Below are 11,284 nucleotides of genomic sequence, written 5' to 3'. Positions count from 1 at the left end.
TTGGGAGCAATCCTATGGAGGCAGGGAAAGTGGATGAAGGGGGTGTTGACCGGCAGTGGGATGTTGAAGACTGTGATAGAGGGTGGAATGTTGGGCAAAAGAGGAAAGGGAAGGAACAGGATAGGGATGTTGGACGGGATGAAGGGAGGAAGAAGGTACTCAGAGATGAAGAGGGGCCTGATGTAGAGTGGGATGATGGATTTTGTGTTTTGTAGGAGTAATAAAATATTTGTTTGGTAGTTGTGTCCATCCAAAAACCTACCTTAACCGGTAGATTACCTTAAAAAAATAAAAAAAAATATATATATATATATATATATATATATATATATATATATATATATATATATACACACACACGCATACATATACACACTCACGTATATGCATGTGTAGGATACTGTATGTGTATGTATGTGTAAATATATATCATACATGTTTATGCACTTATGTACTTGTATGTATACGTATCACGCCGGGGGGATAAGGATGGTGCGGTGGCTAACGTACTGGCTGCCGACCTCAGAGGGTCGCGTAAGAATCCCGGCGGTGGTAGATATTTTTCAGTGGTATCCCGATACCTACTTGAGGTGCTTTGTGGAGGGTACTTTTGAGTGAGTACGCTATCCGTGGGATGGGACGTTAACCTGCGGATCCCTTGGCGCCCTTTGTTAAGAGTAGGATAATCCCGACGCTGGTTATCTCTTCACCCTTCATCCTTTGCTGTCCATCCCTATTGGCGCAAATGACCTCAGCTGTCGGTTGCCTCCACTAAAAACTACTGCAATACGAGGAAGACGAGAGGGTGCGGGGGAGGACGTGATGGAAGCGGGGGCGAGAGTTTGTAGGGGGATTATAGGGGGAGTAAATAATGAGCGTAGGAACTCGATGGAATCGTGATGTGTTCGAAATAGGAAAGGAGGGTAAAGAGAAGAAGGCTTGCTCGTTGAGGAAGGAGGGTATGAGAACCGGGAAGAAGCTTGCTTGCCTGAGTTCTTGAGATTGGGGCAAAGGCCGAGGGTTAAAACATTGACTGAGGATTGGATGGAGGGCGGGAGGGAAGGCGGAGGAGGGGTGGGTGGGAAGGGGAGGAGTGTGACGGGAGCGAGCATAAAAAAAAGAACTCTCGTGGCGAGGACACTCCATCGCCAGTTGGCGGCCGCCGCTCTGTGGCTTTTACTCCAGCCTCGCCGAAAGAGCCGCACGTGCGACTGACGGACTTCCTCTTGGACGCGAGTGTCCCTCCCGGCGTGCCCCCACCCAGGCGCCTCCTTCCCTCCGTATCACCACGGCGCGAATCCTGTAATAAAGAAGTCGGTGAATGGAGGAGAGACGCACTGCAAACGGAACGGCCGAACGCCCAGAGACGCACGCCTGAATAGGAGTCACTCTCTGCTCATCATCTCGTCGGATCCCACCGGAGCGAAAGTCAGGTATGCCACGGTGATCGGAACGTGCAATTCGAAGGATGCGAGGAAATGCTCCACGTGGGAAATAGTTATACTCGAAGTCGTGTGCTTTCACTCGTGGGCGATCGTTCGCCGGCCTATTGGTGTTCGGCTCCATTCCAATGCACCGGGAGGCAGAGTTGGATCATTTATTTCGCGTCGAGCAAACGTAGGATGGACAACAATCGATCAAAGAGATGTGGAGAAGGATGAAAAGGTGCAGAATTATATCCATGGAAAAATTAACGACGTATTGCGATGCAACCAGATCGCAGTTAGTTATCTTCACTTCTATGCAGGGGAAATCTTTGATATGAAGTGATGATTGGGTAATGCTTCTTCTTCTTATTCTCAAGTTTTATTTTCGCTTATTGGCTTTCGTACCCACATCTACACCTTTTAACTACAACAAAATCCGTCGCAAGGACGTCTGGCAGGGGGTGTTGTGCCAGCAGCCAGTCAACTTCAATATTTGCACACACAAATGGCACCCCACGGTCCACCTAAAGGACGCGTGGAGGGGGGCAATTGGGCACCATTCATACAGCGTCTGTTATGCACTTTGCGAGTATTATGCGGTCAGTAACTACTCAATTGGCTAAAAAAAGAAAACAAATAAAAAGGGGGAGTATTATATGCAGTGCAGTCACCATTCGCACTCATAATGAAAAGGCGTCTCAGAATGTTAACACAAGGAATAAAAATTATGAATTCTGCCGATTATGTTCAGATACCAACGTTTTATACTCATTAGCACGGTAAAAATTATATTTTATATTCCCATTTTGCGGAGTTTTAACATTTGCGGCAAATCCCCCTATTTCCTCTACTGATGTCACCTTTGATAAGCTCCAAGTGCTTCTATCCACAAAATGTCAACATAATGTCAAATGTGACACATATTTAAATTAAACGAGCAGACAAGAAGGTCACGCAGTATCACAAGGTCCCATAATCGATATCGCAATCCTGGCGATGCACACTTAAAATTTTGTTTATTTCGCCCACAATTTCATATGACTCAATTATTTTGGAGAAACAGAGGATGTGAAGGACACGTCAAGTTATAAATATAATGGATTTAATTACAAGTCAGAACTCACCGTTTTGCTTGATTCTTTAAAATATATTTCACAGAAAGTTTATCTTCAAGTAAAAATAATCAATCGTGAGAGCTCTTTGTGAAACCTTTCTTTTTACAATATCCGAAAAAAAAGAACAATGTGAATAGTGACAGTTTATCGCAGGCAAAGACTCGATAACGTCTCCTGAAAGTGAGCCTTTATAAAATATTCTACACAAATATTTACTTTAATTGAAGCCAAGACCACATGTTGGCGCATTTCTTTCTTGGGTCAAATTTAGTCGTGTAATATGAACTAATTAAATGAAACATGGTCGTTTTTTTGTCAAAGATTACACAGAATCATCGTGAACCTCTGTGAAATATCTCGCATTGTAAAACTCCTCTTTGATTCAAGGTTGGATTGAAAACGTATTGACAATGGCGAAGCTTCAAAACTCCTTTTCTTCGCCTTTATTTTTTTTAACGGAAGAATGACATTATCAAGGAGCGTAGTTTGGGTCCCTAACACAGAACAATATGGTATCGATAATTTGGAAAATTATTAGCAATGTGTATGCAATAATTTCCTCTCTTATTGCCTAGAGAATTACGTATTCCACTTTCATTAATATTATTTGCAATCAACGTTCGTCATCGGTACGCGACTTAAACATTCTGAAACCTGATTACGCTAGCCAGTATTTTATCTTCCCTGGCGTAATAATCTCGGTTCGACATGAAGATCATGACCATTGGTCACATTAACAACTCGACAGAGTAGGAGAAATAAAGTATAACGTTGGTAACCTTGAGACCCGTAGGAAGGTCTACCTCTTTGGTAGTAGTTACTGTTGGTCTATAGCTCAGATTAGCACCATTAGTATTAGGTGGGTAATTAAGTTAGTTAATTACCTAGCATGAGGAGGTAAGGTCAAGATATTCCTAGAGTAAGTGTTGGCTTTTTTATGGCGAAGGAACAAGGTATAGTGAGGTCTATTAAATACTTAAGATTCCATTCAATGTACTCCAAAGAGTACTCAATCTCGTATAAAATCGTTCTTTTCAAATAACAGAGGCAGGAAAAGCACCAGCTTATATCCTCTCAATTGAAGCAGGCACTGCTTAAATATTCCTGGAAAACACATAAGGTACATCACACCGTGTTAAACCTATTGGAGAATTGGAGATTCAGAATGAATTCGGTTGACGACTTATTACTCGTGCTTAGCAAATTCCATCTCGGCGGGAACACCTTGGTCAACTAGATCGTGTCGTTGTGGGAGAATTATTATATTAATTAATTAATTATTAATAATATTAATATTACACCAAAATGGATATATAGTATTTGCGCGTCGTAGAGGCTAGATCTGGCGCACACTCTTATGAGGTGGTGTAGACGAAAAAATGGTGTATGTAAAAAGAGCAAAGCAGTTTTCTAGATCCTTTAGTTGAGCCCATAGGTTGGCCATTAATTTTATTAATTCTCATTTCCGAATTTTTTCCGAAGGTCATACCTTAATTCTCAGGTGCGAAATATTCGAGAGAATGTTTTGCATCTGTGATCCAATTTTAATTTGGGCCATCCCTCATCGTTTCGCCTTCCAGGATATGTTCTTTGGTATCTTCTATTTTTAATGGGGGTCACAAAGGGTTACAAATGGACCCGGTCGTGCTTAAAAATATATCCCTTTTGGTTTTCACCAGCATTCCTCGTATTTTGTAACCTTGGAAATCTGATATCAGAATCCGCCACGGGTAGGTAGGTTGGTAATGCGCTCGCAAGCTAACTGGAAGGCCGTGGGATCGAATTATACGTACGCCTCGGGGAAGGGTGTTGTGTTTGCTTCTGAGGTCATGCTTCAATATACCTACAGATGCCGGAGTATTTGTTTCTTTCTCTCCGTACAAATCTGGTTGCAGGGATCCTGGGACCCTTGAGCTATTAAGGGCTCCTCCTGGCTTGCCATCGGGTGTTCCAAGGGCCGAAACACAAAATATAGCGTGAATCCCATGCTTAGTATGGGACGCGAACCCACAGTACTCACCTGACTAATTTGGCCGCCTGCGATAACTCAAATCTGCTCATTAAAAAGGGTATCTAGTCCACGGACTTACCTGATATGAACCGTCTGGTTCGTGCCATAAAAGGGTATCGATTTTTTTGGATAATATCAAGTCAATCTTGATTAGAATGGCTTGTTTTACAATAAATATAGTTTTTGTATGGAAAAAAAACTCGATTCCAGCCTTTTCGGCCAAAGAGCAGTGAGATTTAGGCCACTTGCCTCAGCATCGTGACTTTTCTGGTTTTCCGATTTTCTTGCTTTGAACGGTGGGAATACCGTTAAATTTAATCTGGTATGACGTCGGGAATTTCCCAAAACTGTCAATATTAGATTGAAAATGCTTGGAATGATCTTACTCGTATTTTAAGATCTTTAATCTTTGAAAGAACAAACATCTGCTGGGCTTCTGACATTTCATTTATCATGGAATTTTCTCAACTGCCAATAATAATCAACTCGTAAATGTATTATATGCCAATGAATTAACTATCAGTCGGTGGCTGAATCACACCATGGCATGCTCATGTTTGCACCGTTGAAACGTAAAATGAACTAATACTTAAATTTCCCGTCAGTCATGTCAATCGAACACATCTTAATTATAATATAAGGCGCGAGGAAATATGGACTGTTTGATAAGCTAAAAGGCCAGTACTCACAAAGGTCGGCCGCCTCGATGTACTGAATATCGAAGTTCCTATCATGAAGTAGTGCTTTTAGAAGTACATCGTGCACAAAATCAGCTGGCACAAAAGATTTCAGGCGTAAATGTAAGTGCCGCTGGGAGATCGCAGGTGATAACGTCCCACATTTGCTCGGAAGCTTGGTCTCTCGTAATGGCACTTCCACGATTCGTGACTGGTGTTGCTTACTGGTGATTGAATTTTCATCTACTAATGCCACTATTGGGAGAAGCAGTATTAGTCGTAGAGGAGGATGAAAAAGATACTGATAGCAAATTGAATATAGATAGAGGATAAGATGACGACTTTTTTTCAAGATTATTTTTTAAATATGGGAGATAGAATTCTATTGCATTTCGGAGCTACAAATGTTGTAGTACAATATATTTTTTTCCATTCGTTGACCTGAGTATGAGCATAAATTCAATTATTAAAAGAGATATAACACTATAAATAAATAAAGTCGTTATAAAATATAACAATTGTACGATATCGAATACCATTAGGAAGGGTTTGCAGGACATACGAGGATCGTAAATCAAAAGGGGGTGAAAGAAGAAGTGAAATCAAATAGACCGACTGACATATAAACTGACTATATTTTCGATGAAGATTGGGAGAATACTTTCTGTGCATCACCCAAATAACCTCAATGATCAGTAAGATGAATAACCTCAACATGTTGTATCGGAAATTAGAATTTTAAACGATAGTGTGTATCATTGATTTTAATATTTACACAGAGTAATATATATAATAAATTGGAGCAACTGAATAAGTATATAAAGTAAACTAAGAGATCAAAGCAAGATGAATTTTAAAGAGAGGAAGCATGGGGTTCATGAGCAGCGTCATCCTTTACCAGTAGCATACATGTGTTGATACTGTCATTCTAGTATACACTATAGATTTAATAGCTGATTACAAATAAACTGTTAGGTTTGTTCAATGCGCGCAAACTCAGAAAACTTCCTTGGTAAAATAAACGATAAACACCTACATCTAAAACTGGAAAAAAATATCTATATAAGATAAAACCAAATCAGATAAATGCTTCTCGGTACGCATTTTTTGCCTCAACCTCATAGTTCCAAGAGCAGATGAATTCTTGACGATATACGTCTAAGCGTCGATGAAACTGTTTTCTAAATACTCGCAATTTGCCCTTCGCACTAATCGATACTCCGGGAACTAATCCAGATCAAGCACACGCAGTGCATTGCGTAGGTCGATCAAAAAATTACGCAGCATCGTCGACGACGCATGAAAGAGAGAGAGAGACGACCATCGTCTTGAGAACCTGCAAAAACTCCCAGTGACCTCCTTCGAAAGACTGTCAGAGGAGAGGCGGCCTTTCCGCGAGAGGCTGCCCAACGGAATATAGATTGTAGGTTCATGACTCACGCGCATGCAATGCCTAACGATTCGCGCCGCGAACTTTTGCCTTCGCCATTCTCTTTCATTCCATAGAGATGCGAAAAACCTGCGGATCGTGAAACCGATGAGCTCACTTCCGCGACCACGATCGGAGGCTAGAGGAGTATGCTCTGGGGAGTGAGGGCGGGTGCGAAAAGGATGGTCGTTCGTGTTATACCGGTTCGCTCTTCGTCAGTACCCACTTCGCACTCGGAACCGCGAGGGGCTCGGCGTTGTTGCACTCCGCCCGTCCCGTGACGGTGAGAGGCTGTCATTGCTAGGATTTAGCATCCCCGTATACAAGAAATGGGATACTAGGGTGGGAATGTTGGCCAAAGGTGTGGTGTTTTGTGTGGGAGAGGGAGATAACCCGAGAAGGAAGAATATAATGTGGATTTATCACGGAACGGCGAGGTTTAATCAGCTGAAGTGTTGCGGAACGAGAGCGCCGCTTTAAAGGTGGGTGCCGCTCGTGCTGAGTGTTTGAGTTTTATAATTGAGTGCTTTTGTGACTGCACACTATTTCCACATATAAAATCAGTATTTAATTAAGCTTGAGTAGCTTTTCTGTAAACATAGAATTTTCCGGTGCGTCTAACACGTCCGTCCGAGATAGGCTTAATGGTTTTACGAATTTTATTTCCTTTGACGCGGCGCACTCTCAAACTGACAAATTAGCCTACATCTTGGAGTCTCATGAAAAAATATAAATCAGTGGTGGAAAAATAAAAAGCAATATTTCATGTGCGTAATATCAAATGCGTATGTACATATATCCACATAACTATTGTTTGTATACATACCTTTTTATGTATTTTTCCTCTTAAAGAGTGATAGCTAATTGAAACCAGATGAAATAACGATTCTTTCGTAAATGGGGACATTATGAAGTAAAAGGAAAAGCTTAATAACACTTTACCTCATTTTACCCATTAGCCAACCAATTACTGATCGCCTTTTCGAGCTCTCGTCATCATAAAAGTGCATTCATCCCGTATTTATAAGTGGTTTGTTACATGCTTATTTTGAGAAAGACGGAAAGGTCAAGAACCTATACGCTTTAATAGTTTTTGGCGGAATATTACGCTTTTCTATTACGTTAACTGAAACTAAATATGTTTAACATGACATATTCTATTATCGCGACCGAACTGCTTAGTATAGTTGTCTATATGTTGTTGGCAGCCGATGACTTACCGGTCGCATCTACCTTGAGTTTCATTTCTGTCGTCGAGCGTTGAAGAACATACCGTTTCTAACATAATACTGTGTTTGCAATCTTTTAATACTTGAATAGAGGGACGTTAGAACTTAACCTTTTAGCCTATAGCAAAAAAAGAAAAGAGTCATGGGTTATGTACCAGTTTATGGTACCACTAAATGTATTTTCTTATGTAAACATTTATAATTTTTTTTAAGATAGCATGCTCATCCCTTGTACAGGTGATCGGTTCAATTCCGAATGAAAAATAGTTTATTCAAAAGAATGCGTCAAGATAGAAATTTGGAATATAATCAACAGGCATACTCTATGTATATTTAAACGAAGTTCCAGCTTTCGGAAAGTGAAATTCAGCCTCAACCGAATCATGTTCGCCCATATTTTATGTAAAATTGAGGCTGAAATGACTTAAAATTTTTGTAACAATTTTTATGCACCTCGTCTTCATATTATATGATTTGATTGCTGAAAGTGCCCATTTCGATCTACTTCTCAACATCATTTTCATTTAGTCATACTTCATTGTGCATTTCAGTTACTGTTTTCTACATTTTATTCTAAGACTTCCAATGAAAGTTTCCCATTTTAATAATCGATTTAATCCTACGAAAAGAAAAATTTGCCTTGAAACATTGACATCATTTTGAAATACGCTTTCAAAATGTTTACATTGGTGCATGGTTTAAGCGTCAATATAAATTTTAATGACTGCAAAGAATTTTACCAAGACTGAATTCTTCAATCCTCGTGCACATTTTTATCTTGTCATATTTTCTTCCATTTATATTTCCCATTCCACTGATTTCATCTCCTGATGTATCGCCACTCTAGTCAAGTACCAGAAAATAAAAAAAATGCTTACCAGGGCTATTACCGATATTTCATCCAATAAAACCAAATCTTAGCGAGCTTGACGAATTTTAAAAATGTTATAGATCCGTAAATATTACTTCATCACGATCCCATGAGTCACATACTGAATGTTGGTGAAACAGTAAAGCGTTATCTCCCGACAACCGCGAAACACCCCACGCATGACCGTTTCCGTTGAATGACAGGATGCACACTGCATCATTGCCTTAACTTACGTGTCCCAACTCTGTGAGTAATACGTCATTGCCAGATATAAGAGAACAGCATAAACATAATCTATTTGATAAACTTTGCCAGAATTAATATAAAAATTCTAATGAAAGCGAATTATGATACTCTAGATCGATTGCCAGTTTCATTTTTGTCACTATTTAACGATTATTATATAACCTCAGAAGCAATCATTACAAGTTGAGAGTTTTAACTCGAATACTCGCATAAGTGAACAAATACGTAAGTTTGCAGCGGAAGCTACACCGTTTAAAACCATTTCTGGTAGCCTTAATTTACATTGCGCTGCGCATAAATCGAAGATTCTAAAAGGATGCGGCGGCGTTACTTGACTGCAAATATTGCAAGCAATTCCATTGCATTTAATGCGCGACCCTTAATCATCCAGCTTTGAATTTTGACGAAGATCTTCGCTGAAGTGCGTACGTTAAGATCTACTTCAACTGAAACGCTACAGTATACACGATAAATTCATAACACGTCGGAAAACCTTCTAAAAATGGCGTAATGATACATTATCCGTATACGTTGGTGTAATTTTCTCAGGTTCCATGGCTCAAATTCTGATCTGGGCTTAGGTATCGCCTATCTGTTTATTACACGAGTAAAATGAGCAGAAAACGAATATAAGGGCACGAAAATTATGTCAAAATAAATGAATGCATAAATAGTCCATTGCTAGTGTTGGCGCTTTCAAGTTTAATCAATGGGTTTTCGTTCATACAGAGGAATGTTAGCAGTATAATAATGTATAATAAACCATGAACTATACACACAGTAATCAACCCGAAGGTCGGTTTGGTAGGTGATGGTAGAGCTCACCCAGTACTAAGCCCGACGGCGTGTGAAATTCACACATCAGGGTAGGGGGGCCAGTTCCTTTCCCTGTGCCGGTTATGGTTTCCCAGGTACATCTGGTACCCGAAAAATCACATAGCTTGGGTGGAGCGGTAGGTTCCCAGAGTGCCTTGCCCGGGAATCGAACCCTCCGGTCAAAAGTCCAATGCCATACCCCCTGGATTACCACGACCCAATATATAATAACCACCATAAAAATGTCATCGAATGAGTGAAATTTAGGTCTTTAATCCTGCAAGAAATGTAGACTTTTTTCTTATTTTTTACGATTTCATACTTGCCGTCTGATTTCAACGGCCGCGAAAGCGGAAGCCGCGGTAGCGAAAAGACCACAAGTTCATTTGCATGTCTGGCTGAATATCAATTTTTTATCGAGCATTGTATTTGATTATATCTTTCATCCATCAATGGCATGAGACATCAATACTGTAAATACGCTTATGTATACTCGGGATAAGTGCTAGAAATCAAGGTTAGACAGTTAATTTATGGTATATCTTACTCCTGAATGGTACGTGTATCATTGAGCTACCTACTACGAAGGTTTATGCAATGCAATCACACATTCTAATTTCTGGCCTTGCCTCTAAGCCTGCCCTCGTGTGTTCCTGGACACGGTGCTGTTACAACGGAGACGTTACTGTATATAATATACATGTATATATATATATATATATATATATATATATATATATATATATATGCACGTACATATATGTATATGTATATACATGTATATACGTAATATGCTATCAGCTATTCCCGGCATCACCGAACCAATTAATCAGTATATAAGTAACTAGACTAAATCCTTATTATAGGCTTTTTTATGTACTTAGACAGTTTATTTGTCAGGGCGGCGCCGGTGAGCAGGCGATTTTGTCGATGCTTTTATCAAACGCGATATTGCGGAGAACTCTAGGCCCATTTTTTCTGCTTCTTTTCAATTTGTCCCAACAATCCTCTCTCCTTCCCCACCATTCCTAGCACTTCCTCGTTTTTGTTTTCCTTTCTGTCCACTTCACCTTTTCCAATAATCTCAATGCCTACATTTCAAAACCCTCCGACCTACGCCTATCATTTTGATTCAATGACCATATTTCCGCGCCCTAAAAAATATAACCAGAAATTTTACATAAATATACTGTGACTAAAAATTAAGAAACAATTTATTTTGTCAGTTGCTTAGTGTGTAACTGCCTGTGCTACGTGTTGGTGGGCAGTTACCATGTAGATAGATACAAGGTGAGGGTGACCAGCGGCGTCATCCGGAACCGCACCCAGGCCCTCCATTCAGCGGCTCAGCGGTTCATCCCCGAGACTATTGTACCCCGGTATTTATAAACTATTTCAAAATTAATTATTGCGTATGAGTTTTAACAGCACTGAAAGTTTTATTTAGCAATTTTCTCTACAGG

The 11,284-nt window shown here is 40.0% G+C and overlaps 1 protein-coding gene across 2 annotated transcripts in view; it reads left to right on the top strand.

Moving 5' to 3' along the window:
* Positions 1 to 1,180: 1,180 nt before the first annotated feature.
* The window catches only part of LOC139698282 (trehalose transporter 1-like protein), a 56,840-nt gene continuing 46,736 nt past the window's right edge, over positions 1,181 to 11,284 (top strand). The window contains exon 1 of one of the 2 annotated variants that reach the window (XM_071597163.1): positions 1,181 to 1,433. The gene's annotated coding sequence lies outside the window, so the exon portion shown is untranslated. Of the gene's footprint in view, positions 1,434 to 6,792; positions 7,142 to 11,284 lie in introns of those variants that run through there. The other variant, XM_071597162.1, reaches the window with a different exon arrangement.

Source organism: Hetaerina americana, unplaced genomic scaffold (genome assembly GCF_022747635.1).
Source record: "Hetaerina americana unplaced genomic scaffold, ioHetAmer1.1.p SCAF_80, whole genome shotgun sequence".
NCBI classification, from domain to species: Eukaryota; Metazoa; Arthropoda; class Insecta; order Odonata; family Calopterygidae; genus Hetaerina; species Hetaerina americana.
The sequence above is the reverse complement of the archived record's forward strand: the minus strand, read 5'-3'. Positions and strand labels throughout refer to the sequence as shown.